Source organism: Petaurus breviceps, unplaced genomic scaffold (assembly GCF_028583685.1).
Source record: "Petaurus breviceps papuanus isolate PSGF00001 unplaced genomic scaffold, PetGlider_PUasm1.0 176, whole genome shotgun sequence".
Taxonomy (NCBI): Eukaryota; Metazoa; Chordata; class Mammalia; order Diprotodontia; family Petauridae; genus Petaurus; species Petaurus breviceps.
Window position 1 is genome coordinate 32,159,220 of NW_027185771.1, and position 8,205 is coordinate 32,167,424.

General features: G+C 36.8%; 1 pseudogene; it reads right to left on the reverse strand.

The window, feature by feature from the left end:
• Positions 1-7,886, reverse strand: part of LOC138159475 (zinc finger protein 420-like) — a 9,952-nt pseudogene extending 2,066 nt beyond the window's left edge.
• Between the last annotated feature and the right edge of the window lie 319 nt (positions 7,887-8,205).

Consider the following 8,205-nt stretch of genomic DNA (forward strand, 5'->3'; position numbering starts at 1 on the left):
GAACTCTGGTGGAAGGCCTTCCCACAATCTTTACATTCATAAGGTTTCTCTCCAGTATGGATTCTCTGATGTTGAGTTAACCTTGAACTTCGGCGGAAGGCCTTCTCACAATAATTACATTTGAAAGGCTTCTCTCCAGTATGAATTCTCTGATGTAGAATTAACTGTGAACTCTTTCGGAAGATCTTTCCACAAATATTACATTTATTGGAAGGCTCCTCTCCAGAATGAATTCTATGATGCCCACTTAACTGTGAACTCCTGCTGAAGACTTTCCCACAAAGTTTACACTTGTAAGGTTCCTCTCCAGTATGAATTCTTTGATGTACAGTTAACTGTAAACTCTGGCAGAAGGCCTTCCCACAAATGTTGCATCTGTAAGGTTCCTTTACAGTAAGACTTTCCTGATGACCAGTTAATTGTGAACTCCTCTTCAAAGCCTTCTCACAATCTTTACATTCATAAGGCTTTTCTCTACTATTATTTCTCTCATGGTGGTTAATGTATTTGCTAGAGAGGAAGGCTGTTCCAAACATATGACATTCATAAGGCTTCTCTCGAGTATACGGGATCTGGTGTTGGGTAAAGTGTGAGCAACAGCTGGAAGCATTTTCACATTTGTTAGATTTCTCTCTAGTATGCAGGGTCAGTTGCTGAGTAAGGTATGAGCTAGAATGGAAAGCATTCCCACAATTATTACCTTGCTAAGGGTTCACTTTAATATGAATTATCTGATATTCAACAAGGTATGTATTGTACATAATCTTTACATGTTTAAGACTTTTATGGAGATTTTCTCCCAAAGGAAATCTTTGATGAGAAATAATAGATGAATTTTGGTTGCAGGTTTACCTAAATGTATTATGTTCATAAAGTTTCTATCCAATAAATATTCTAAAAAACTGAAAAAAATCTGAATATGGAACATATTTTCATATTCATTATGTTCTATTTTAATTTGCTTAAGTCTAAGTATTATAAAAAGGTCTATCAATGTCTATCAGATTTAAGAAGATATTTTCATCCATACATATAATCTAAAGTAAATGGATTGGATTTAACCAGAAAGTTCCTATATTTTTTTTAACTTGCCTAGAATATTTCTCAGCATTGTTATGCTGCAGTTCCTGCAGTCTAGCATAATATTTCCAGGGTTCTTCCAATTTAGAGTCATGGAAACCATCCTTTCGGAATCTCTCCTGAACTGTGTCCTTGGTTCCAGTCCTAGTTTCCCAACCTGAAAGAAATGAAAATGTAAATATTCCCTACTGAATTGGAAAGCAAAGTAGGATAAATTTATTCTCTACATAAAGTAAATCCTTAATTCTCCATTTAAAAATTGCCTACATATAATTTTTAATGTTTTATTATAGGTTCTATTCAAACTTTACATAACACATTTATATTTACAGTTATTTATCTTTAGTTCTCTTTCTCTACTTTCTCTCTCACTGGAATTGGAGTGAGGAATCTGTTTGCTAAGTTTATTGCAGTCTCTTTCTTTCTCTATCATTACAAATATTTATTTACAAATTGCTTCTAAGCATGTAAGAGTATTCAGTTAACTTGATCAGAACAAGGGTATCTGTTAAGTTTTGCTTTTATCTTTGGAAGTTCAATTATGACTTGTTCAATTTTCCTTTGGATTAAGATTTCTAACCTTTCTCAATTTTCTTTTTATTTACATTTCTTATGTTATTAGAGATTTGGAGAAATATTCTATACAGTTAGCTTTAACGATCTAGACTTTGAGGAAAGGTTTTTATTTTATAGAATTGTGTTAGTTCTCTATATTTCAGAAAGCATGCCATTGTCCAAGATATTAGACACAAGTGAGGCGTCCCTTCTTATCCTACTTACTGATTGCTAATGCTTTTTTCAATTTCATTAAACTGAAATGATTTTTTAGTTTCTGAATGCTTCCATCTATTATGTGCATAAGATTTTTGCCCCCAGCCATCACTGTGAAAGTTACTTTGTGTATTTTTAAAAATTTTGTTTAAAAGTGTGGTCACTAAGGTTCTTTTGAACTTATTGTGGTACTTTGTAGACAATGGTCTAAAATTAATTCCAGCTCATTTTCTTTCATGTGCTCCTAGCAGTTCTTGACAAATTGTTAATTTTTCCTCAATTAATTTTAGGCTTATCTAACATTGGATTGTTGAGTACTACTGTTACTAATCCATCCTTACTTAGTCTTTTTCCACTGAAATGCTTTTCTAGTTTTTAACAAGAACCAAATTATACCTCCCAGAGTTGTTGCAACAATCAGATGAGAAAATAATTGTAAAGTGCCTTAGAACAGAAAATCTCCATAAACAGATATATAAATGTTAGCTATTCTTATTATTGTTGACTTCTTCTTTTTAGCATGAGGTGGTATAAAAGTGCTATCTCATTTATTTTTGTTTTTTCAAAAGTTTTCCTTTAGATTCTAGAATTTTTATACCTCTGTAAATGTTTTTCTTTTTCTTGCTCTATAAAGTATCTCACAGGTAAGCAAGAGTATTACATCACTTAATTAATTTAGGTAATATTGTCATTTTATTCTATTACTCTGTCAAGTCATAGGAATTGAATATACTTCAAATTTTTAAGTTGTTCATTTATTCAAAAAGCATAGATCTTGGGAGTGCCTTTGTAGATTGACTCCCACATATTTTATTTATTTTGTAATTATTATGTGATGCCCCTTTCTATTGAAAATTTTGGGCGTTTATTATTGCTATAGATAAGTGTTAATGATTTTATTTTGTTTATTTTGTTATTTATTAGGTTTATTTTGTTATCTGCTCATCTGTGAAGCTGATCACCTCAACATTCTTTGATGATTTTCTTGCAATTTCTATGTGAACTATCATTTTATCAGTAAATAGATATAATTTTGACTCCTTTTTGCCTATTTTTATGCTTTTAATTTCTTACTTTTGTTTTATTGCTAATATTAGCAAACAACAGCTGAGAAAGGCAGTCTTTTTTTTCCTCTGATTTAATGGGAAACTCTTTTAGCATTTCTCCATTGAATAAAGAGCTTTTAGTTTTTAGACGTGACTTCTTAGATTCATTCTATGCTCTATTTTGGCATTTTTTTAGGCATAGTTACTGTTATACTTAGTCAAAGGTATTATCTACATCCATTGATATAATTGTGGTTTAAATGTTTTTGTTTTCAACAAGATTTATTATGTTGTTTTTCAAATAGTGAATCATCTTTGCATCCCTGAAATAACTACAACTTGTTTAATGAATAGTTTTTTGGATATATTTACCATGGTCCTTTTGCCAGGATGAAAAATTTTTGATTCAATTTTCATTAATATATGACTATAACCCAGTTCCTGTACTTTATCCTTTCTGTGTTTAGGTACTGAAACTACAGTTGTATCATAAAAGGAGATTGATAGGTAGTAGTCATCTTCGCTGATTTTTTAAAAAATAATGACTTTGATAACTATAAGGAGGAAAGGGGAAACCTAGGAACAAATACAAAATAAACCGGAACAGGAAAAAATCTACTATAAATCTATTATAAATGGAAATCCAACAAAGACAAAGCAATCATAAATAGAGATCATGAAATTATAATTACCAAGGGTAGATCCAAAGAAAAAAATACAAGATAGCACCTTCCCCAGTCTTTGTAGAAAATTTGTAGAGGTCAAACTATGGGTTTGAAATATTGCCATCAAGTTTCATATTTTTTGATGTTTAGTTTTGCTTTTAAAAATTATAAAGCATATATTTAAACCTAAGACAGGACATTAATTATAACAGATAAAAGACTAGAATATTTCTCAATAAAATCAAGGCTAAAGCAAGGATGCCTTATTTTCCCAATATTATGCAATATATTACTAGAAGAGTGAGAGCAGTAGTAATAACAGTAATAGTAGTAGTAGTCATCTATCTAGCACTCTAAGATGTGCAAAGCACTTTACAAATATTACTTTATTTTATCCCCAAAACAAGTCTGATAGGTGGAAGTAAGTGATATTCTTTATCCCCATTTTAATGAGAAGGAAACTGAGGCAGAACATTTTACTGATAAGGAAACTGAAAGAAACAGAGGTGAAGTGACTTGCCCAGAGCCACAGAGCTCACAAGTTTGGGATCTGAACTCAGGTATTCTTGACTTTGGGTCCAGCACTCTTATCGACTGCACCATTTAGCTGCCTCAATAATATTATAGAAAGAAATCAGTCAAGCTACTTACTTTCATACTGTAGGCAAGATGGTATAGAAGAAAGAGCACTGGCTTAGGAGTTAGAGAATCTTGATATAGAATCTCCCTCTGAAAATTACCACCCATGATACTTAGGCAAGGTGCTTAACCTCTGTGTCTCAACTTCCTAACAATTAAAATGAAGGGGTTGGCTTAGATGGCCTCTGACCTCCCTTGTATCTAAGACTTACCTGGATAGGTGCTCTTTGGTAGTTCTCTGTCCTGCACCCAAGGTGCTTCCCCTTCTTCCAACTGAGAGATCACATCTGGTTTCCAAACTGTAAGTCCTGCTCATTAGAATGGAAAAAGGTTGAGGACAGAAGCCCCTATATCTTATTTCCAATCACTATCTGGGGTAAAGGGAAATGCTAGGGATGTGCAAAGGGTGGTGGAAAACTTATCTAAAGAATCCTCTACATCGTTTTCCAGAAATGGAAGGAGAAAAGACAGAGATGATTTGCCATCACAAAAAAATACATTTGACCCAACCGCTCTAAGAGAATGAAACTTTCTCATCCTCAGTCACCAGCACTAGAATTTTAGGGGAGAATCTTTGACTTGAATGGACAGAGAATGGAAAGAAACAACCTCAGATTTCTCACAAATAATTAACCAGTTCCATCTAAACACAGTAAAGACCTTTCTCTAGGGACTAAAGGGCAGAAGACATCAATCTGTGACACCAAGAGGATGAGCAACTGATTTCTACATGTCAAACATCTCAAATGCTTACCATGTAGAAAATGCTGATTTATTAAGTGAAGTGACCAAGACTCCATTATGCAAAGAATCAGTCATAGGGGATAGCTCTCCTTACCCAAGAAGACAAGGTTCCTATAGTTCTCCAGCATCACATCCCTGTACAACTCTTTCTGGGAAGCGTCCAGGTTTCTCCACTCTTCCTGGGTAAAATCCACAACCACATCCTTGAATGTCACTGAATCCTTTTGGATCTCCTGGGAGTGGTATACATAGTAGAAATTTAAAGGATAATTCTTGACATTTAGGGTTCTAAGCCAAATTCATATCAAATACAATCTATGTATCTTTCATTTCACACACAAAAATAAGAGCAACTCATAAGCTTATTGCACATTTGATTTATGAAGTACTTTTTCCATAAAATCTCCACGAGACAGGGTAAAACTTTATTATCTTCATTTCACACATGAGAATAATGATTCTAAGAAAGGCTGACACTTACCATCCTCTCATTACAAGAGCACAAATTATATATTTCCCTCAAATGCCCAATTTATACACTTGATGTAATTTTTAAATTAAATATCCAACATTAATATCACTATTACTGATTCCAATTAGAGGTGACAACATAGTTGCTTTTCATTAATAATCAAGTACAACTTCTGTTGGATAACACTGTCCAGTGCTATTTCTTCTTATTTGCACCATTTCAGAGTAATTCAAACATGCTTACTATAGTACTCCCAAGATGGAATGTTTTTTTATTAATTTTATTAATTAATAATTATTAATAGTTAATGTGTGTTATATATTATAGTAATAAATTAAGATATTAATAATTGACATTTTTATAATATTTCAGTTAATAAACACCCTTACAGACATTATCTAATTTTAGCATTGCAAAGATCCTATGAAGTAGGTGCTATGGGTAGTACTTTCCCCCAGTTTATATGGAGAACAAGGTACAAAGTACAAGGACATTAAGTGACCTGAAAATGGCCAGACAGTGTTGAGGCAGAATTGCAAACCCAGGTCTTCCTGTACTCATGTGTAATATTCCACCCACTATAGCATACTGCCTCCCCAAAAATTTAACTTTAAGACCTCTTCAATACCATTATTTTCAATACCATGAAAAGACATTCTCACAAGGTTATCTTTTAATAATAATTTTTTTTTTGCTTTTTTTTTGGAGGGGGAAGGTAGGGCAGTTGGGGTTAAGTGACTTGCCCAAGGTCCCATGGCTAGTGTTAAGTGTCTGAGGTCACATTTGAACTCAGGTCCTCCTGACTCCAAGGCTGGTGCTGTATTCACTGGGCCAACTAGCCGCCCCTTTAATAATAAATTTAAAACAAACATTATGATTTGCATTATTGAAATTGCCTTGAAGTTATTTTAATTACTCTCTGAGCCTCATTTAATCATAGAAACAGAGGCCAAGTGAGTCTTAACGTTTTCCTCTGCCTTTCCCACAAGTTTTTGTACTGAAGCCAATGAGGTGGACCCCTATGTTAGCTCAAAAAGAAAACAAGAAAAATATGTAGAAAAAAATCAGATATAATTTGATCCTATTTCTTTTCTGAATGCATAGAATATTTGACTGAAATGATTCATCTGGGAACTTAAACAATATGTTGTTCTACCTTTCTGAATGTTACATAGCTGAATACTCCAAAACTGTTTATTTTTCTTTCCTACCAGTTTCCTCCTGTCAAAAGGAGAAATACTGCTTATAATACATATACCTTTCCAAGACGAAAGTGCTTTTTTTTTTAAGCAATCGGGGTTAAGTAACTTGCTCAAGGTTACACGGCCAATTATTTTGTGTGGGTGTTAAGTATCTGAGCCCGGAACTGAACAGAGTCTCCCAACTCTGGGGCTGGTGCTCTTACTCACTGTGCCACCTGGCCAACCCTGAAAGTGCTTTTAAGAGACTGATTTAAATATTTTATATTGTTGTACTATTTGTATTTTATCCCTCACAACATCCAATTCAGAACCTAGAATTAAAAGACTTGAATGAGTACATTCTATGTAGAGAGGACAGCAGCAAAGTAGAAAGCACATCCTGTGAAGCATAAATGTTACAAAGGGTAGCAGCATGGGATAGAGGTGGGAAAAAGCCCTGGGAGTCAAAAGATCTGTACAGAATCCTTGTTTGCTACTTTCTACCAGTGTGACTCAAACATCCAGCATGACATTGTGGATCAAAAGCTGAAAGGGAGTCAGGAAGACCTGGTGTGAGACTTCACTTTTTACTAGCCATATCATCTATAAAATACAAATAGCACCTGTGCTACCCACACACAGAATGTTGTGAGGCCCCAAAGAGCTGTCTGGAAATTTTTTTGTAAATCTCAAAATGGTACCTAAGTAACAACTAACATTGCTTCTCACTGTTTCCTCATCTCTAAAATGATGGGATTGGAATACATGATGACCAACTCCAGCCTTAAATTCTTCCTTCTGAGGTCAGGATCACAGCTAGTCTAAAACTGCTAGTACTCAGACGCCATCTACTTCAACCCAATCAATTACAGACTTAAGAAGCTCAGGGACAAGGAGACTGCACGCCGGGCTCAAAGAAGACAGACCCCACTTCTTAGCTTCCAGGTCAAGGATAAGAAATATTTCTTCCAGAACAAACTGAACTCACTTTGCAGCCTGGCGCCGTCAGGAACACAGGGGCCATTCCCACACTCTTGGAGAAGGACAGAGGGCTCAGAAGACTGAACTGGCGAAGAATACCAAGCTAAGACAGGCATTAGTCTACCTCGCCCCTTCCAGACCTGGGCAGAACCAGCCCTCCCGACCCACTTCCCACGCAAAGGGGGCTCACAAACAACCCAGGCCCTGGGTGGGGGTTCAAGGACCAGGCACAAGGGAAGCACTAGCGGTTCCAGCCCCAAACCCGGGCAGGGACCACGGGGAACCCGGCCAGCACGTGGCAGGCGGGGGCTCAGGGGAGGCAGAACACGGGGCTGCGCTCAGCTCTCCTTCCCCGCGGACTGGGAGCAGCGAGACAGGCCCAAGGGCCGGCGGGGGACGGCTAGCCCAGGAAAGGGCCCGACCAGGCACCTGCCAAGAGAATCGCCCGGCCCCGCGCCCACAAAGGCCCCCGGGGCAGGGCCCGGCAGCCGGCTCGGCTCAGCGCAGACCCCCGATCGCTGGGGGCAGCTCAGCTCGCCGGGAGCGGCAGGAGCCAGGGAGAGGCCGCGAGAGGCGTTGGGTCAGAGGGAGGGCCGAAGGCCGGACGAGCCCCGGCTCCCGGGTCC